The sequence below is a fragment of the Hylobates moloch genome, unplaced genomic scaffold (assembly GCF_009828535.3).
Source record: "Hylobates moloch isolate HMO894 unplaced genomic scaffold, HMol_V3 SCAFFOLD_10, whole genome shotgun sequence".
Lineage (NCBI taxonomy): Eukaryota > Metazoa > Chordata > Mammalia > Primates > Hylobatidae > Hylobates > Hylobates moloch.
The window spans coordinates 52614279-52636607 of record NW_026652285.1 but is presented as its reverse complement, the minus strand read 5'-3'; the positions used below and the strand labels follow the sequence as shown (position 1 = coordinate 52636607).

The 22329-nt window shown below is 39.3% G+C and overlaps 1 long non-coding RNA gene across 2 annotated transcripts in view; it reads left to right on the top strand.

The window, feature by feature from the left end:
* Window positions 1–21764, top strand: part of LOC116474196 (uncharacterized) — a 49939-nt gene extending 28175 nt beyond the window's left edge. The window contains exons 2-4 of one of the 2 annotated variants that reach the window (XR_009215134.1): window positions 7186–7303; window positions 10318–10485; window positions 21192–21764. This is a non-coding gene — a long non-coding RNA (uncharacterized LOC116474196). The remainder of the gene's footprint in view (window positions 1–7185; window positions 7304–10317; window positions 10486–21191) is intronic. The other variant, XR_004371208.2, reaches the window with a different exon arrangement.
* Window positions 21765–22329: the final 565 nt, after the last annotated feature.

The following is a 22329-nucleotide window of genomic DNA, read 5'->3' as shown; positions in this document are numbered from 1 at the left end:
CCTTAGCATGAGCCCTGTGTGAACCCATGTGTAAACGCACAGATCCCCTTCCTGTACTACTCTATAACCCCTTGTTCTGCTTATTGTCCACACATCTCTCCATATCCACGTGCCTCTTTTCTCTATCTCTGCCCCTGGAGGGCTGACCTGCACCAACCAGCTATCTTGTTCTTTGGCTTCATTGGGATTTATGATTAGGATGCATCAGTACTGTGAGGTTGGGGTATCTATTCCTTAGGCTCACGCTGTCAGCATGCTGTCCGTTAGCTGTTTCCCTCCCTAAGGTAGCCTTTCCATTAAGGAATGCAACCCAGCTTCCATTGACTGCTCCATCCTTTTCCCTTTGGTTCCAAGAGTGATAATAGCTCCCTGTTTGTGAGCCCTGCACTGCCCCCAGCCCCGGAACTGCCTGATTCCTTGCTGATTTCCCTAAATCTTCACCCACACATTTGTGAAGAGTCTATTAAACTCCCCTCAGCAGTTTACTTTGGGTGTGCTGTTTTCTGCTGGGTTTCTTATCTATTCCCTACATATAGCTTAGTCTTATACACTACAGACAGAAAATTGACAGAAGATTCGGATAGATAAACATTTCTTCCACTTCAACACATTAAAAAACACCAATGAAACAAAAAGGTATTTTTTCTAAGTCTTATTGCCATAATTAGTAACTGTTTTTCTACTTATTTTAAATAACATACACCAATAGCAGAAATGCAGTATTAACAGAAATCTATGTGAAAGGGAAATTTACTCATGATTTTATGACCCCACACACTAAACTTCTTTTATTTTTTTAGGTTGTGTACTTACAGGAAAGATACATTTTCTTTTATTTTTATTTAACATAATGTTATATCCTGAATTTTCCCCAGATGCTTATAATTTTAAATGATTTTTATTATTCCATTGAGAGCATACAGTGTACCTTTGACATTTTTCTTCTCATGTATCATGAAGATTGCAAATTATTTTTATTTAGGGATTGTTATGAAATTTTATGTAGAGCCAAATATGTTTCTTTGGAAACATGTTCAAAGAATTCATTATTGGATTCAGATCTCATAATTGGAAACAAATTCACACATATCATAGTCTTTAATTAGCACATACCAAACTTTCTTTTTACTGTTGGAAGTAACTTTGTTGATATTATGTTTTTATGCTCCTGGAAGTGGATCTCCTTATAACCTTTCTACCTGATCTCACACACCTTTAGATTTTGCCGAAACAATTATACTACACAATTATAAGTGCAAAATGGGGAAAAGGATTTCTGAAACATAGGCCAAAAAAGTTCAAATGTGAACTGAGAGAAAACAAAAGAAAAAAAGCATTTTTTGGAGAGAATACGTTTTAGTAACTTTTAGTATAGAGCACTGTATTAGTCTGTTTTCACGCTGCTAATAAAGACATAATTGAGCCTGGGTAATTTATAAAGGAAAAGAGGTTTAATGGACTCACAGTTTCACATGGCTGGGGAGGCCTCACAATCATGGCAGAAGGTGAAAGAGCAAAGGCATGTCTTACGTGGCAGCAGGCAAGAGAGTGTGTACAGGGGAACTGACCTTTATAAAACCATCAGCTCTTGTGAGATTTTTTGGCTATCATGAGAACAGCAGGGGGTAAAAACTCACCCCCGTGATTCAATTACCTCCCACTGGGTCTTTCCTATGACACATGGGGATTATGGGAGCTACAATTCAAGATGAGATTTGGGTGGGGACACAGCCAAACCATATCACGCACATAGGTAAAAATATGGCCAGATTAATTCCCTCTGCTGGGTTGACTCACAAGCTATTTGTGTCTTTGTAGAAGACCTGTCTCTATGCAAAATTCTAAGTTGGGAAGAGGCTTCACAATAGTGCAGAATCCCAAACTGATTCTCATACATTTTTCTACTAAGTAAACATATTCCTGAATTTATCAGGAATAAACAAATTTTCTACTAAGTAAACATATTCTGAATTTCTGAGAAATTCTGAAATCACCCCCAAGTTGTCTAAAATGAAGCAACAAATTGGGACCATGTTTTTTTAATATATAGTTAAAACTTATTTGCAGCTGGGTGTGGTAGCTCATACTTGTAATCTCAGCACTTTGGAAAGCTGAGATGGGAGGATCACTTGTGCTCAGGAGTTCAAGACAAGCTTGGGTAGTGAGACTGCATCTCTACATACAATTTAAGATATTAGCCAGGAATGGTGGTGTGTGCCTATAGTTTTAGTTACTTGGGAGGCTAAGGTGGGAAGATTGTTTGAGCCCAAGAGTTGGAGCCTGAAGTGAGCTATGATTGTTCCAGTGCACTCCAGCCTGAGCAATAGAGACCCCATTTCTAAAAAAATAAAGCAAAACCAAACTTATTTGTAATAACATATTCTTATCGATTAGTTTGCTACATGTCTTAAAACAATAATCACAAATGTAACTATTATTTTTTAGATTCTATATTGTCTAGAGTATTGCTACTCAAGGAATGGTCTGTAGACCAGCAGCATTGACATCACCTGAGAACTCTACAGAAATGCAGAATATCAGGTCCTACACAGATTTGTAAATCAAAATATGCATTTTAACTAGATTCCCAGGTGATCTGTTTGCACATTAAAATTTAAGAAGCACTGATTGTATCCATATTTGTCTAATAAATGTGTTTCCTGCTTATTTTCAGACATTTGGATCATAGATGCATAAAGGGATTTTAGAAATGATCTAACCCTGCATTTCCCTCTGTGTATTCCATGGACAATCATTGCATAGAATGTCAGTAGGAGTTATGCTGAAAAAGTGCAGGAAATGCTACTGGTTAAATAATGCAAATAGTTTTCTTATTACTGGTTTCTCAGAATCTTTAATAAGCTAATGTGCATTGTGACTCTCCAGGGAAGGGGGATGAGATATAAAACAGTGAATGTATTACAAAACATGTAAACATAGGACATTATTTTCACCAGATATCTTACAGGACTAGTGTACCTATCTTAGTCTGTTTGGGCTGCTACAACACAACACCTTAGACTGGGTCACTTATAAGTCATAGAAATTTATTTCTCATGGTTCTGGAGGTTGGAAAGTCCAAGAACAAGGCATCAGCAGATTTGGCGTCTGGTTAGGGACCTCTGCTTCCAAGAGGCAAGTTATTGCTGTGTCCTCACATGGCAGAAGGATGGAAGGACAAAAGGGCAGAAAGGATCAAACAGGATCCCTTAAGCTCTTTTATAAGGGCACTAATTTCATTCAAGAGAGTGTAACCCTCATGACTTAATTACCTTCTAAAGTCCTCACCTTTGAATACTATTGCACTGGGGATTAAGTTTCAACGTATGAGTTTTGAAGGCACACATACATTTAAACCATAGCAGTACCCTTTGATACATTTTGAAAAATATGTATCAAAGTTAATTTGAATATCTCATTTAACAGACTCATATTTTTAAATTTCATCTTATTATTCGACAAATATTAGGTAATCTACTCTAACTTCTTGTCGATTTTTAATAGGAATATGACTGCTGCTTTTCTGGTTATAAAAATAGACCCAAACTGTAATGTGTTGTTCATATGAGTCCAGGGGTTTTCTAGGGTGAGAAAGTAAGTGGGTGTCAAGTACTATGAATGTCTGGGATCTTATCCTACTTGCAAGCCTACTACAAGTTAGCCCATAATAGTTTCATGGAAGTTGGCAGAAGACATGAAATTCTTGGGTTAGAAACAAATGACCTTATTACTCATGCCATAGCAAACAACATAAGCTTCATGTTTATGTCAGTTCCCCCAAGTCTCCCAAGTCCCACAGGAGCAATATGGATTGTCCCTGGTGAGTGCAGCTCATGGAGAGAGCTTATGCCAAAGCTAAGGATGCTGGAGCTTAGAGAATGCACAACTTTTTAAATTAGCTGGAAGCATAGCTGCCTTTTGCCCCATAGGGAGATATCATCTTTATTATATGGTACAGTAAACAAATCTGTCCTTTGCTTCCAAGGGAGACCCTATCTATCTTTCAAGGTTGTTCACTACACAAACTTTCCTGAAAAGACAGCCCAGAACAAAGGGATTCAATGCCTTTTTTTAATAGCCTTGAGTCAAGAATTGCAGGGATTGAATGCTTTTGCTCACAGGGTGTGCAAAACAACAGCAACAACAACAACAAAACAAAAAAACCTGAGAGACCAATGGAGAATTGTATCCCAAATTTTCTGGGGGTGAGAAAGGGAGTAGGTGTTCTACTGCATGAAGTTATTCAGTAATTCAGACTGGTAGTGAGTCTACCATGTTCAACATGTGGCTTCTAAAGTCACTCTGGCTGTGTGTGTTGAGGTGGAGGTGGAGTTCATCATTCCTGACAGTTGGAAGGGCAAGAGTTTGGCAGTGCATACATGTGAGGTTTTATGAGCCAGGTTTGGAAGTGGTGCATACCACTTGCTAGCACTCTATTCCCTAGAACATGGCCACATGGCCACACCTCACTGCACAGGAGAAGGGGAAATGTAGCTTAGCTCTGTGCACAGGAGGAAGGGGAGAACAGGTTTTGAAGGCCACTCTACAGTCTCTACAACATTGCCAGTTTTGGGTGACTTAGCTATTAGTTTCTGTGTCTTCATCTCAGGTAAAAAGGTGTAAACGTACACATAAATGCCTTTGGGTAGGGCTTTATATCTCACAGTGTCACAGAATTTGGGGACTAGAAGGGCTCTTAAAATCATTAGTTCCAGCCATCTTTCCCTCCTTTCACCTCCAGTCATTTTAGAGGGCAAGAAGAAACGGAAACTCAGAGAAGTTGAATGGCATAGCTTCATAGCTTACTAAACACAGCTGGTTAGTCAGCTGAGTTGAGATTTTCAGATCTCTGTTCAACTACATTTTGACCTAGATCAAACTTGCAAGCTCACAGGACCATTTCGTATTTTAAATTATCATTCCCCAACTACCTGTTTTTTATTTTGGGATTTTTTTTTTTTTTTTTTTTCCGAGATAGGGTCTCGTTTTGTCACCCAGGCTGGAGTGCAGTGGCACAAACACAGTTCACTGCAGTCTTGATCTCCAGAGCTCAAGTGATTCTCTTGCCTCAGCCCCCCAAGTAGCTGGGACTACAGGCATGTACCACCATACCTGGCTAATTTTTTTTTTATTTTTATAGAGACAGGGTTTCACCATGTTGCCCAGGTAGTCTCAAACTCCTGGGCTCCAGTGATCCATGCATCAGGGCTTCCCACTGTGCTGAGATTACAAGCGTGAGCCACTGCTCTGGGTCTATATTTGAAAGTTTGAGTGTCGAGATTTCTTAAATCTTCAAAAATCTATGTATATTGTTTATTCATTTAGGATTTATTGAACCCTATTATGGCAGACAATATTCTAGTTGCTGGGAATACAGCTGTGGATGGGCAAGGCAAGGTCCCTGTTCTTATGGAGCTAGCACTGAAGTGAGATTCCAGAATATTTAGAATATGATTGACTTTTCAACATGAGAGACATAATGGCTAGTTTATGATATAAATGGTTATGTGTGAATTCCAAAAACTTATACTTATTGTCAGCTTAAGTCAGATAGCATAGACCTTAACAGCTTTTAAGTTTCTTTACAACTGGTTTATAGCAAGATTCCCTTTGTATTTAATATAACTAATCTTTCAAAATAAGCCCTATGCATTACTTCTATAACAAATGAGTTATTATTATTATTTTATTGTTGCCTTTAGGTTAACAGGTTTTATTATGTTAAAGAGCTTTATTTCAAGTCTCAAAACAGATTGGAACATTTTTAACAGAAATCTCATTCACATGTTTTGATTTATCAAAGCATTTTATGTTTACTTAAAAAAATTCTTTCTGTTCCCTAGAGAAGTCCGTAATGTACTCAGTGCAAATTGAACATCAGGAATATAATGTAGTCAAATGACAGAATAAAATTCAAGAGAAACTGCTGAAGCTTTGCTCTTTAAAAGAAAAATCTGTATTTCTGTGTTATATTGTGTGTATATATTATGGAAATATCTGAAAGATACACAGCACCCATGCCCAAAAATATTGTTTATGAACAAGTATATATAATGCAGTTTATTGAAAAAGAGTTCAATTTAAAGTAATAGTGCATGAAATAAGCATAGTGTGGCATGCTGCAAAGTGGTCTGAATCGCAAGTCTCAAGAATCAGAATCTAATCTTGACGGTGCTTAAAAAATTACACAATATAAATATTTGCATAGCATTTTATGGCATAAAAAGCTTTTTTTTTTTCATTTAACAATAGCTAGCATTACTGAGCACTCACCATGTACCAGACATGGTGATGTTATTAATTCCTACCACACCTCTATGAGGTAAGTGTCTACTCCCTCTTCAACAGTCCACTCCCCCTTCAACAGTCCACTCCCCAACCCCACACTCCCTGACCCTCCCGAGGAAATCAGGACTCCCCTCCTCCCAAGCAGTGATACAGAACAGTGCCACTGTCTGCCACCTGTACATGGTTCCCTCCTTCCAGGACTCAGTTCTGGTATAGAGTGCTGATTAGTTGGCGGATAGTGAAGGCCAACTAGGTACACAGCCATATTATTAATTATTATTATTTACATTAAAACTTTTTTTTTTTTGAGATGGAGTCTCACTCTGTCACCCAGGCTGGAGTGCAGTGGTGCAATCTCAGCTCACTGCAACCTCCGCCTCCTGGGTTCAAGCAATTCTCCTGCCTCAGCCTCCCGAGTAGCTATGATTACAGGCACATGCCACCAAGCCTGGCTAATTTTTTGTATTTTTAGTAGAGACGGGGTTAGCCAGGATGGTCTCACCGCGTTAAACCATCACATTAGCCAGGATGGCCTCAATCTCCTGACCTCATGATCCGCCTGCCTCGGCCTCCCAAAGTGCTGGGATTACAGGTGTGAACCACCACACCTGGCCTAAAACATTCTTTTAAATGAAGGAGTCTCGCTGTGTTGTCCAGTCTGATCTGGAACTTGGGGGCTCAAGCAATCCTCCCACCTCAGCCTCCCCAGGAGCTGGGACTACACAGACGCACCATCATGTCTGGCTCTTTTTGAAAATTTCAGTGTCTCACCAGAGTCAACAGGAGAATTAAGCAGGCCCAGAGTTCCCCCAAAGTTCTCAGGCATTCATGCTTAAGTTACATATTTTACAGACCTCCCCAAATCCCCTTTTTATGATCTCTATTGACTTCACCCAGGTGCAAGCCCAGAGGCAGTCTATACCCCAACTCAACTGGCTGGTCCTCAATGCTGCCTGCTTCCGTGCCCAACTTAGAACTACACATCTGCTGCCTCTTGGTAACATGTCATTATAATGTAGGGCGTGGGTTTCAGTTCTTGGTCACATTATTATTATTATTAGAGACACAGAATCTCACTCTGTTGCCCAGGCTAGAGTGCTTTGGCGAGATCATAGCTCACTGCAGCCTCAACCTCCTGGGCCCAAGTGTTCCTCCTGCCTCAACCCCACAAGTAGCTGAGACTACAGGTGCGCCACCACGCCTGGCTAATTTTTTTTTTTTTTGTAGAGGCAAGCTTTCACTATGTTGCCCAGGCTGGTGTTGAACTCCTGGGCTCAAGTGATCCGCCTGCCTCAGCCTCCCAAAGTGCTGGGATTTGAGCTACCGCCTTGGTCACATTATTGACAACAGTGCAGCCTTTCCTGGGAGGTAACCCCAGTTCTATATTGTTTATATTTTTTGGTTGTTTACAAGTGCATGCAAACTGTTTTTATTTTCTTGATCTAAATTGTGCAAAGATTGAAGTATTTACCTCCCATTATATTTTCACTTTCCTTTTTCTCCGATCTGTAATGTTTACTGGATGCTAGCCTGATATTCTTCACTTCTGTCCATTTACTTCTCAATTACCATTGAACCTCTTTTTCTGTTATTTTTTTGCCTTTGGTAAGTGCGATCATACTACATTGATTCTAAGATGCATGTTTTTCACATTTTAATGTCTCTGAAATCAGCCTGCATTTCACAGTGGTTGATATCTTACAATAAATTCTAGGACTTAAAAAAGTTGTTAGTAGAACATAAAATAATTGTGCATTTTAAACAGCCCAGGGTTTCCTGGATTTGATGGAATAAAGCTAATGCAATCATAACAAAGTCTGCAGTTGAAAGAGGCCAGTTGACTTGCCCAAGATCATGCACTGGGACAAGGTGAAGCTGAACAGGACTCATCCTCAAGCAGACTGACTTCAGAACCCTTGCTTTGTGCTCTGTACTATAGTGGAGAAAGCGACATTCGGAGAGGCAAGGGCACTGTGCTGCCATGTGACAGCATCAGAATTTGAATCCAGAGCCCTTTCTCACTACTAAATTTGGTTCTGTGACCTCAAGGATACAGGAATTTGGTCTAGAAAATCTCTAAGGTTTCTGATTTGAAATAAAGCCAGTTTTATTTTTTAATGCATAACTATTTTAAAAATACATTTTCTAGTATAGACAATGTACACAGCACAATTTAAATTAAAAATTTAAAAATTTAAACTTAAAAATTAATTAAATGTAAATTAAAAATTTAAAAAGTAGCAAAGGAAAATAAGGAAAAGTAATTTTTCCACCTTGTGCCCCAGCCACTCACTCCTACTCCCTAGAGATAAACACTGCTACAACTCTTTTGTGCACATTCTAGAGGCATTCTATGAATATAAAGCAAATATGTACATATGGCATTTTAAAGTTATCAACCATATGTTCACATTGGTATCTCTAAGCTCAATCAGTCCCATAACATGTCTCATTCTAATTTTCTCCCACTCCAGATTTGTGACTCCCATCTTCAAAATTTTCCTCAATATATTTTCTTACTTGATCAATTCCCATGTGCATAAACAATCTCTTGGGCCATTGACCTTCTCTTTTTGGGATGTCCCTGGCATCTTGCTTGGCTCTGGCACCCCACGCTAACCTGCTGCCCCCTCTGTCCCTTCCCCATGTGAATGCCTTCCCATCCACACTGGGCTTAGACACAGAGTTGGCAGATAAAAGACAGGACATCCAATTAAATTTGAATTTCAATTAAACAGTAATTATTTTATATAGGTATGTCTCCAATATTGCATGGGATATACTTGTACTAAAAATTACTTACTGTTTATCTGAAATTCAAATTTAACAGGGCTTCCTGTATTTTTACTTGCTAAATCTGGCAACCTTACATGCTGGGCCACCCATCACCACCATACCTTAGCACAGAACCCTCTTCATCTTACTGGAGTTTTAACATGTGAAACTGAGCAGCCCTCCTCCCCACTGTGTCTTGCTCGGCCCTGACTAATAGCTTTTGGGCTGAAGTGTTAGGGAAGGGATTGAAAGGACAGGGAAAGGGACAAGGAGAAAGTGGGAAGGGTAAGAAGGAAGGAGGGAAGGAGACAAGAAGAAAAGTGAGAGGAAGAGGAAGAATGCATTACATTTTTAAAATCTAGATTTATGAAAATGCAGTTTTTTACTTACCTAAACTGTATACGGTGTAATGACTTTAAAACCCCACAGAGCCAGGCAGATTGCTTGAGATCAGGAGTTTGAGAACAGCCAGGGCAAGATGATGAAACCTCATCTCTACAAAAAATACAAAAATTCACCATGCGTGATGGCTCACGCCTGTAGCCCCAGCTACTTGGGGGACTGAGGCAGGAGGATTGCATGGGTCTGGGAGGTGGAGGCTGCAGTAAACAATGGTCTCACCCCTGTACTCCAGCCTGGGTGACCCAGTGAGACCCTGTCTAAAAATAAATAATAATAATAAATAAATTCAACCCCACATGGACAAAAATGCCATCTAAAGTCAAGGAATATGAAATTATAACAAGCCTAATTCAGCGAATACTAAGTTAACTAAGTCAGCAGAAACTATACTGGTGAGGTAAGTTTGAAAATCTGGGAGGATTATGAAGGTCTGTTTTAGGCAAAATTTTTTATTGATGTTTACTACTTCCTTATTCAGAAAAACAAACAAAAAAAGAAACCCTGAAAAACAACAATCTCTTACATAGGAAAAAAAATCTTGGGAGAATTAGCCTTCTTTTGATGATTGCAATGTGGGAACTTATGCAGTATAAATAACATAGAAAGACTTTAAAGTCTCCTCATGCAAACCTTGCCCACTTTGTAAGTTGAATGTTACCTTTCAGAAAGGAGCAAAAATGAAACATTGGGTTTAAATGATTCCTTTGGTCAAAAGCAGCATCTTGGCTTTTTACATACTTATTACCTATAGATAAAACAATTAATTTCAAAGCACAGGTATATTCAAAGTAAATGCTTTTCCAGGGTGATTTTTTTTTTAAATTTTTTGGTTTTGTTTTCTTTTTGTTCCAGCCCGAAGTAGACAAAAGCAAGTGAAAGCATTCAAACAAATCATTCAAAGTCGGAAACAGGGTTTGATGGGACATCTATAGCATGTAGAAATATTTATGAAAAATGGGGAAAGGCCTGCAGGGAGCACAGTGGGGCGATTCCTTATAAAATCACTTGGAAATGCTGGGGGTAAGTGATGTAAGCATCAGGGAGGCTGGAACTCACTTGAAAAGGCATACAAGGCAAGATGCATGTGGACAGATCACACACTTCCAGGCATTATCTTGCATGTAGAAAAGTGGGATGCTCATTTTATGCCTCCTTCAGAGGAGATATTATCTGAGCACATGCAAGTATCTGGATATCACCTTTTGGGCCACAGTGAGGAACTCAAGGAGTTGAAATGGTTTCTGGAGAAAAAGAAATGCTCAGAGGTACAAGATTTTCCTTTAAACTCCACCCTCATATTTCTGTGCTGTGGGTACTTTGGACCCTGATGGAAAGGAAATAGCTGAGAGCTTCCTCTGCCCTGTCCTCTGTCTCAAGACATCTGTGGAGGAAAGAGGAGTGTGACGTAAAAAAGTGGACTTTCAAGCCCAACAGAATCTGACTTCCAAGTTTTGTTTCCTACTTACTAGTTGACCTAGGGCAGAGGGCAGTTTACTTAATTCTTTTTTTTTTCTTTCTTTCTTTTTTTTTTTTTTGAGATGGAATCTCGCTCTGTCACCCGGGCTGGAGTGCAGTGGCATGATCTCAGCTCACTGCAAGCTCTGCCTCCTGGGTTCATGCCATTCTCCTGCCTCAGCCTCCCCAGTAGCTGGGACTACAGGCGCCCACCACCACACCTGGCTAATTTTTTGTATTTTTAGTAGAGACGGGGTTTCACCATGTTAGCCAGGATGGTCTCGATCTCCTGAGCTCATGATCCGCCCACCTTGGCCTCCCAAAGTGCTGGGATTACAGGCGTGAGCCACCGCGCCTGGCCACTTAATTCTTCAATAAGTGTTTCTTCTTCATTTAATACCACCCTGCTATGTTATTGAGGTGTTCAAGAGAGAAAATAGGACAGTGTTTCTGAAAGTGTGGTTCCTGGGCCAGCAGCATCAGCCTATCAAAGGACTTTGCTAGAAATGCAAATTATTGGCCCCACTTTAAACCTATAGAATCAGAATCACTGAGTCTGTGGTTTAATGAGCCCTCCAGATGATTCCAGTGCATTCTAAAATTTGAGGACTACTGTAAAAGGAAAAGCCACTGGCGTAGAGCTGATGAACAAAAATGGTAACTGCCCTTTTTTTTTTTTTTTTTTTTTTTGAGACAGAGTTTCACTCTGTTGCCAGGCTGGAGTACAGTGGCACGAACTTGGCTCACTGCAACCTCCACCTCCCAGGTTCAAGAGATTCTCCTGCCTCAGCCTCCTGAGCAGCTGGGACTACAGCCACGTGCCACCACACCCATCTAATGTTTGTATTTTTAGTAGAGACAGAGTTTCACCATGTTGGCTAGGCCAGGATGGTCTCGATCTCTTAACCTCATGATCCACCCGCCGTGGCCTCTCAAAATGCTGGGATTGCAGGTGTGAGCTACAGCGCCTGGCCGGTAACTGCCCTTCTAAGCATGCTCCTTCTTCGTTTGCTGTCTTCACCTATTTATATGACTTTCCCTCTATTTTTTGTTATTAGAATATACTACTGTTGTCCTCTGCCTTCTGCTGTAAAGAGAGAGGAGCTGAGAGCAGACCTTGGGGAGAGGCTGGGCTGCCACAATTAGACTTATGCCTCAGGGACCCCAACACTCACTTCATGATGCTTTATAAGTCTCCAGGATTCCACCCTGACTGGACCCTGCACAAACCCACTAACTTCTGGAAACTCCAAAGGAAGAGGAGAAGGCAATGTATAGTGAAATTTTTCTTTGTCTAGCAAGCCCCATTTGGATCTGTGACATTTTCTTTCTCTCCAATCTATCCTCCTCACTGCAGTCAGATCATTTACTAAATAAAAAATACCTGATCCTCTCATTACTAAAATACTCTGTAACCTCCCTAAGATTTTGCCCATAATATTAGGTAAAACTCCTTACTGTGACATGTAAAGCCCTTCTCAATCTGGTCTTGAAAGACCTCTTCAGCCTTGTTTTACTTGTCTCTGTTTACTGCTGCTATAACAGAATACCACAGATTAGGTAATTTATACAAATGAATTGGCTCATGGTACTGGAGGCTGGGAAGTCCAAGAGCATGTTGCTGACATCTGGTGAGGGCCTTCATGCTGCATTATCCCATGGCAGAGAGCAAGCAAGCATGTGGGATGGAAGGAAGTGGGGCCAAACTTACCCTTTTATCAGGAACCCACTCCCTCAATAACTAACCAACTCCCAAGATAACAGCATTACTCCATTCATGAGGATGTAGCCCTCTTGGCCTAATCATCTCTTAAAGGCTTCACCTCTTAATACTGTTATAATGGCCACTAAGTCTCTAACACATGAACTTTGTGGGGAACAAAGTCAAACCACAACAAGCCTCGTTGCCCATTTCCTGCCATCTTTCCTCTTCCCATTCCCAACACACATGGGTACACAGGCACATGCATGACTTGTCCCTGTGAGAAAGCAAGTGGTGAGCAAAACACCACTGGTGGATGTTACCCTTGAGCTAGTCATGAGGAAAACAGAGCAAGTATTCCAGGCAAGAGGAACAGAGATGTGAAACAACATGGGGAACTACGATGTGGCATTATGGGGAGTTTTTTTTTTCCTGAAAGTGAAATTTATGAGGTAAGGTGTAAAGACAGGTGGTGCTGGAAAAGAAGGCTCAGGTCGGGCCTGGGAAAGTCTTTAGCGATATGCTAACCAAGGTGCCCAGCAAAAACCAAACAGCATACTCATATGCAAGTTTCAACACATTACAGATTGTCTAGTAGTTACATTAGATACTTTTTGTTCAGGTCTTGAATAAAAGTAGGCATATTATCTTTGTCAAATGGCTAAAGAAACTGAGACTCAGAAGGTGAATCATTGACTCATGGGATGCTGCCACTATCAAACGCTGAGGATATGATCCACAGCATCCTATCCTCACCCATCACTGTGCTCCCAATCACGACACCATTCTGAAGCCAAGGCTTTCCCTGGCCCTATAAAAACTAGCAATTCACTTCAAATCTGGACTACAGCTCTAGATCTGACTCAAACCCTCTTCATGGAGGTCCTCAATTTAGATGAATTACTTTTTTAACCTTAAGATATTTGTTTCCTTACACTTGGTGTCTTAATTGTTTATTATTTATTCCCTAACCACACTGGCTAGGAATATTCTGAGATTTGGGCAATTAATTTTTCTGGAGACCCCCTTGATAAATTCTTGGTGGAGAGCCTCCTCTGTCTGCATAGCTAGTATCAATATCCACAAAGACCCTTTATGCAATTTGTCAGCTCTGTAAGTGTCAATTTCGTAGAATGGGTGTCTTTAGTGGCCTCCACTTAGGTTTGAAAAAATTTTAACGAATGCCTTTACTTCTGAATTCTTTCCTGAAAAATATGTGGCAAAAAAATCTTGAAAATAATATTTTATTCTTTAAGAGTTGGGCTATTGTTCCCTCTGTTTCAGGAACTGGTTTACAAAACTTATATCCAAGGAAGCACAGTGAAACCTTAAAGTGTAGAAAAAACCCCAGAGGAATCAGTGTGTCAAACTGCAAACTAGACTTATTTGAAGTCACCATAACAATGACAAAATTAATATATTAATAGCAACCCTAAGGCTTATAAGTTATTTTAGTAAAGTGTCTAAAATTTTGAAGGATTGCTTTTCCCTGTTGGAAAAATGATTATATACACCTTAGGGAGAAAAAGGTCTATTAATTGCCTCCATTTGAACATTATCAATATTAAGACATACATTAAATTAGAAAAAGTTTTAAATTAATTAACTTCAGCCTGCTAAATTCTCAAACTTTTATATCCTTTGAAGGCAAAGATTATGGTTGTATTCCTTGAAATTATACAGAGCTCTCTCTACAGTAGTGAATCTAAAAATAATTGTTGAATCAATGAATGAAACATTATTAAATCAGATCAATCAACCTAAAAATAATGTTCATAAACATGTCATCGTGTTTCATTGTGCACTACGTATTTTGGAACATTGTTTCCATTTAAAATTGGTTAAAATAATTTGTACTTCTAGATATTTATTTTTCAAATAAAGTAGCAATTGTGCAAAATAGCATAATTCCAGAAATAGTCATTGCAGCATAGCTTGCAATGGTGTAAGATTGAAAACAATCTAAAGTCCGTCAACAGAGAACCAGTTATTTCTGTACAATGGAATAGTATGCAACCATTACAAAAAATTGGCATCTCTATATATCTGATTGGTTTATACAGCTAAGGTAATTTTATTCCTCTTGGCCTGTGATTGATCTAAGAGTGGGCATGTGGCTCAGCTCTTGCCAGTGAAGTGTAATGGGAGGGCTAGCAGGGAGAGCTTTCTTTCCTGAACAATAATGCAAACTTGATTGAGGAGGCGGCCTCTTAATCACCTCTCTCCATCCATGTAGATAATGCCTAAAGGTACAATAGGCTTTTACAATTGCAAGCAAGAAGATAAAAGCCAACTTTCAAGAATGGTGGCATGAGAAAACAAGATCCAGTTCCCTGATTCATCCCTGAACTGCTGACTCAATGCCAGCAACCACCGACTTCGGGGATTCTGTTGTAAGAGAAGAATAAAATGCCTGTTTGTTTGAATCTCTGTAAGTCAGGCTTTCTGTTATCTGCACCTTGATTAAAGAACTCTGTTCCATAGTCTCAATCTCTACTAAGAAAAGATAATTGCTAGTATTATATCCTTCATTGCAAGATAGGAACTGCAGAATTTAAGGAAATAGGTGAGGAATCTCTTTTAAAAGACAACTAAGTAAATGAAAGTATAGAGCAGTATCTACATGTTATTTTTGTATTTACAAGTGATTAAATAATATATTCATATTTTCTTGTATCTGCATAAAGAAACACCTTAAAGGACACACACATACACACACACACAACTAAATACGGAGCAGGGCAGGGGGAAACAGGATGAATTGGGAATGAAATTCTCTAATTGTGTGGGAATTAGGAATAAAAAGTAAACAGGAAACAGAAGTAAACTCATTACAAAAAAATAGGAATTTGTGCTTACAGAAAATATCTATTTTATAAACTACATTTTAGTTCTTTTTATGCTATTTACTGACTCAGTGATTTTGGTCAAATCACCTAAATTCTCAGGGTCTAATTTTCTTACCTATGGGATGAGAAGTCATTAGTTTTCTAATCAGACATTTTTCATTTCGAAAGCTATACAACTCTATGATGTATCACTTAATTATGTCATCCTATACAATGTTAAATAGTTACATTTAATAACCTGAATTATTCAAGTTAAATAATTCCAATTTGAAGTTCTTATCTGGACAACTTTATAATGAGTTGTTGGTGGCATTTGGAGACAGCCTGGGAATGGGTCACATTAAACATTTCTGACTGTTTCCATTATGAAATGTTAAAACTATTCATACCACTTAATACTTCAACCTTGATACTTCAACCCTTGTCTGCCATTTCTGATTTCTTTTACTCTGCTTGACTTTTTCTTTTCCCCATAGCACTTGTGTCTTCTAACATCCCCAATAATTAACCTATTAATTATGCATTATGTAAGTGATCTCTCTCACCACACTACAAACTTCATGAGTGTGGGGAATCTTTGCTTTGTGCATATCAAGTACTTGGCACAGAGTACCCTCAACAAATATTTGCTGAATGAGTGAATGAATGAAGTCGTGGTAGCGCACCAGATCCATTTGAATGTCTAAACAAGCTTTTACCACCATGTGGGAAGAACAGTCTGAAAGACAGCAAATCATTAGTTTTCACGTTTGGATGGTTGAATGGTTTGTTAGGAAAATACACAGAATCATAGTTTATGTTTTACTGGCTCATCTTTTATAACAGAAACTTATGAAGTAAAAGTAGGCATCTTAAGGACTCAATAAAAGAAAGCAAATCTAGATATTTATTAAAAATAGAGTAGCCTGTTATTAAATTAGTGTTAACCCAAGCATGCTTGGGGGCCTAGACCGTGTAGACCTGAGCATAGACTGTGTAGACCTGAGAATTAAAAATAGAGCAGCCTGTTATTAAATTAGCGTTAACCCAAGCATGCTTGGGTGCCTAGACTGTGTAGACCTGAGAAACTTTAAGGCTTTACTTCTAGGTCTCACAACTGAAGACCTCTCACCCTTAAACAGAGAAACTCAGTCCTTCTGTTTTTTTGGGTCTCAGTTCAGGTTTCCAAGAAAGGTGTCCTAGTTTGAAATGCACACCCCAGCTTTGCTGCTCCCCTGCCTGCCTCGGCTGCAGCTCTTTCTCAGCTTGTCCTTCTTGGTGGCTGAGTGCTGGACTGCTCTGATGCCTGCTGGCTCTTGATGTCCCCTCTGGCTGCCCAGGCAGTTGTGCTGACCTTCTCTATCTTGAACGTGATTGAAGTGACTCCGTTCCCCACTGTGATCCGGGTAGTGCCTTCTCCCTCTTACATGCCCCGTTCAGTGGCAATGGGACGTGGAGAGGGCCACTCAGCAGAGTTGCTGGAATCTTCGGTTGTTTTTCTTTCAGATTTGCAATTTAGTTTTCATCTTCCCAGGGCAGAGAAACACTTTCTCTAGGTTAGTGTGGATTCTAGTAGCATCTGCTCTGTATCATGAACCACTGCTCTTGCTCCCTTCAAGCAGTTACCGAGGCTGCCCTCACTTATGAATTCCTCTCTAACACACAGGCTTCTTGGTTGCCATCTATAACGTTGCTTCCATAGTCCCCCTATATATATATCAGGCATACATGTCTGTATATCTGAAGTACAACAGTGGACAAGATTAAAATTATTTTCCATTCAACTTCTATGTTCTGTGAAAATTCAGGGAATATAGTTGATGTGTGTTGGTAGAGGGGCCAGGAAGGAGAAGGGCAACTCCCAATTCAACATGTTACTGCAAGGGAGACATATTGACCTGGGTTTGAAGCTTGGTTCTACCTTTTGTTCATTCTGTGACCTTTGGCAATTTACCTGATCTTTCTGCAACTCATTTTTTTTTCACTTCCAAAATATGCATAATGATAATACTTACCTCATGGAGTTATTTAATGATTAAGTATGCTAAGGGTATGCGGGGCACTTAAAACAGGACCTAAATAGGCTCTCAAATGTTGGTACATATAATCATTAACATAGTCATTCTAATTCCCTCTCCCTTCTTCTTTGTAATCATCCTCACAATCAGCACCATCACTACCACTACTATCGTCATCATCACCATTTTGAATCTAGCTGGGACTTCTGTAACACTTCTGGGATTTCTACCAAAACTCAATTTTTTTCACCATCCCAATATAGCAAACACAGCATTTAGTTTCTTTTGGGGGAAATGTTTATAACTTTTGTGATAGTTAATATTAGGTGTCAACTCGACTGGGTTGAGGGATGCCTAGATGGCTGGTGAAGTATTGTTTCTGGGTGTGTCTGTGAGGGTGTTGCCAGAGGAGACTGACATGGAGTCCGTGGACTGGGAGAGGAAGACCCACCCTAAACGCTGAGTGCACACCATCCAATTGGCTGCCATCATGGCGTGAACAAAGCAGCCTGAAGAAGGGGATAAGCAGCTTGCTGTGTCTTCTCTGGCTAGCTCTCTCTTCCCATGGCCTGCGGGAGGCTTTCTTCCTCTCTTGCCCTTGGACATCAGACTCCAAGTTTTTCAGCCTTTGGACTCTGGGACTTGGACCAGTGGCCACCTGGGGGCTCTCAGTCCTTCAGCCACAGACTAAGGGCTGCACTGTTGGCTTCCCTGGTTTTGAGGCTTTTGGACTTGGACTGAGCCAGGCTACTAGCTTCTCTGTTTCCCTAGCCTGCAGATGGCCTGTCATGGGACTTCGCCTTGTAATAGTTTGAGTCAATTCTCTCTAATAAACTCCCCTTTACATATATATCCTATTGGTTCTGTCCCTCTGGAGAACCCTGACTAATATACTTCCTAAAACTCAATTGTTAATTGATTTAAAATTTTAAAACTTAAAAGAATGTAACACAGAGAATTGCTTATTATAGCTTATCACTCTAATATTGAGACCAAGATTTTCTTTCTAAAAGATATCCTACCTAGTAGATAGTCTTGGCTCTTGATGTCCCCTCTGGCTGCCCAGGCAGTTGTGCTGACCTTCTCTACCTTGAACGTGATTAAAGTGACTGCGTTCATGATTAAAGTTTATCTTTAATCATGAAAGTCAATATCTAGAATTAAAGAAAATCACACAGAAAATATGAAATTTATTGTATTACAAAACCCCTATCCTGGAAAGAAACACCTCTAATGATACCTGTCTTCCCTGCCTACCATCCAAGGCCCCATGCTTTACGTCCAAACACTAGGGGGAGAAAAAGTTAATTTTCAGGCACAATTCCTCAAATTAAAATACTAGGTATTGTCTACAAATTTAAAAAATCTGTTTTTCTCCATGGGAGAGAATATAATATGTGGTTATAATGAGAACATTTATAAAACTTTAGACAATTATTTGGAAGGTGGTCTCACTGAGAAATATTAGAAAACGTACAATCTGCCAAAATAATTCTCTGAGAAATTGGAAATCAATAAATTGAAATAGAGAAAAGTAGACATAAATTTGGAACCCAAATTTTGAGATTTATCTTCTGGGAGACAGAGCTGGGTGAAATAGACAACTATTTTTCCTTGTTATATTTTGATAGTTTAATATAACCTTGAATTATTTTTTGTAGACTCTGGGCCATTGCTTCTTGTATTTGTGTGTGTATGTGTACACACACATATTTGTTGTTTTAAAAAAGAGGGCTTCCTGCTTTTTATTGAGGGGTACTGAAAATTAAGCTTTTTTCTTTTTTCTTTTGAAATGATTTTAAATTTATAGAAAAGATGCAGAAGCAATACAAAGATCTCTCAATCTTCATAGTATTCCTCAATCAAGTTCCCAAATATTCTTTTAGTGCATTTATTTTACCATTCTCTCTGTCTCTCTTTTCTCTATAAACACAAACAACACACAATATACATAATATGTGCATATTACTATACACTTTTCTGAAGCATTGGAGAGTAAGTTTCAGACATGATATCTTATTAATTTCAGTGTGTATTTCCTAAAAACAAGGACACTCTCCTATGTAATCACAATCAAATCTTTAAAATTAGGGAATTTACAATGATAAAATATTACCATCTAATCCATAGACCCCATTCAAATTTTGCCAATTATAATAACATTCTTTATGAAGTCCAGAATCCAATCCAAGATCACATGTGACATTTAGTTGTCATGTTTCTTCAGTTTTCTTCAATATGGAGAAGTTCCTCAGTCTTATTTATTTATTTTTTTTTGAGACGGGAGTCTCACTCTGTCGCCCAGGCTGGAGTGCAGTGGCACGATCTCGGCTCACTGCGAGCTCGCCTCCCGGGTTCACGCCATTCTCCTGCCTCAGCCTCCTGAGTAGCTGGGACTACAGGTGCCTGCCACCACGCCTGGCTAATTGTTTTGTATTTTTAGTAGAGATGGGGTTTCACCGTGTTAGCCAGGATGATCTCGATCTCCTGACCTTGTGATCCTCCCGCCTCAGCCTCCCAAAGCGCTGGAATTACAGGCATGAGCCACCGTGCCTGGCACCTCAGATTTTCCTTGTCTTTATTACCTTGGTATTCTTAGAGAATATAAGTCAATTATTTTGCAGAATGTTCCAGAATTTAGTTTCATCTCATGTTTTCTTGCGATTTATACATTGTATGAGGAAGTACCGTGAATTGATGTTGTGTTCTTAGTATATCATTTCTGCAGGTACGTAATGTCCGTTGTCTCATTCTTGGTGCTGTTTAAGTCTTATCACTTTGTTTAAATGGTATTTTCTAGGTTTAGAATATTTAATATATGTTTTGTACATATTAAGTAATGAATAATTAAGTAATTTGTGGGGAAGTTTGAGACTATAAATATCTTCTTTCTCATTGAGCTTTCACCCACTAGTTTTACCATCCTTTGATGACTCTTGCCCACATAAATTATTTCTATAATGGGTGGTAAATGGTGATTTTGTATAATTTATCATTCCTTTTACATGTATATCATTCTACTATAAGGTAGAGCTATCTGTCCATCTCTCTACCTATCCATCTATTCATCCATTCATATATCATTTATCTTACCTATCTGCCTACAATGTATACCAGTATTGGCTCAGAATCTTCTTTTACTTAAAGAGTTACACTCCAATATCATAATTATAATACTTGATGATCAAGTTATCCCAGGCTTTGCTAATAAAAGCCCTTTCAAGCTGGCTTTTTTGTCCTTTTGACTTGTCCTCACAATTCTTTGAACGTGCTTTTACTTTCTGGCACAGGATGTTCCAGGCTCATTTTGTTGTTTCCCTGCCCTAGTCCTTGATTCAGTCACTTACCGAGGACCTTTGGTTTTTCCTTAGTAGCGAATGCTACTTTGAAATCAACACCTGAGTACCCTGGATATTTATTTCTATCAGGGTGTCATTGCATCTAGGCCCTTTTTGCAGATAGAGCTAGAAAAGATGTGCATGTGTACACACACCCACTCATGCACACCTACAGCTCTATCTATTTCTGTTTATGTATATTTAAAAACCATGATTCTACACTGACACTTCCAATTCCAATTCAGTACTGCAGGTTTAATTGCAGCATTCATCTTTCTATATTTGTAATTTCTTCTCCAAAGGTGAGAAACCTGCTTGCCATTATCATCGATTTATTCATTTATTTGTTCAACACCCCTAAGTAGTCAATATTTTGATTTCACAGTCTTCTTCATCAGCCCTAACCCTGCCAACCACTCCTGCCTCACTGAATGTGCCAACGGATTGCTCAGCTCCAACCAAGGGAAAGAAAAAGGAAGTTGGATACTTTATACCCTCTACATTGTCCATTAGCAGCAGAACCTAGAGCTAGGATGGAGAAAGAAAACGCCAAAATGCTAATGAAAAATGTTCAGATGTATCACATATTAAGCATACATGATCTCAAATATTTTGCCTGATTTATGCTATGCATGCTATTTTCCATGTTGTATAGGCTCTGGTGCTAGTCTACATTTATAGCAATCTCCATCAGCTGTACAAATGGCAATTTAAATACATTTAACTATGTGCTAATAATCTCATAATACAATTTATCTTGTATGATTGGCAGATTAAATTATTTAGGGCAAAAGCTATGATTGTATTGTTGTAAGTTATTATGAATGCTGGGCAATGTAGGGCATGGCACTTGCTACCACCTCCCAGAAATGTGTAAGGGCTGTTGAAGCTGCCTTGTACTTTCTTCTTCAGTATAAGCAAAGTTATTTATATCATAAAGCTGAAACTTGAAATTCCACCCTTGCCTATTCTTTTTCCTCAGAAAGATGTCTTTCTTTCTAAGCATATATTGCGCTTAAGGATAGGAGGTGTCTCCTTTGGACATCTATGTGCCAAATATGTGTTGTAAATTACTTTTGTTTCTCTAAATAACCAGGGGTGAAGTTCTCAACAGTATTTGCTGAGGATGGTACAAGATTTAAGAAGAAAACATACTTTTACATCTTTCCCTTTCCATTTCTTTCTTTCTTTTTTTTTTTTTTTTTTTGAGCCCGAGTCTTGTTCTGTCACCCAGGCTGGAGTGCAGTGGCGCTATCTCAATTCACTGCAAGCTCCGCCTCCCGGGTTCAAGCCATTCTCCTGCCTCAGCCTCCTGGGTAGCTGGGACTACAGGCGCCCACCACGACGCCGGCTAATTTTTTTTGTATTTTTAGTAGAGATGGGGTTTCACCATGTTAGCCAGGATGGTCTCGATCTCCTGACCTCGTGATCCGCCCACCTCGGCCTCCCAAAGTGTTGAGATTACAGGCGTGAGCCACCATGCCCAACCTCCATTTCTTCATTTTAGAGTGATACTATCAGGG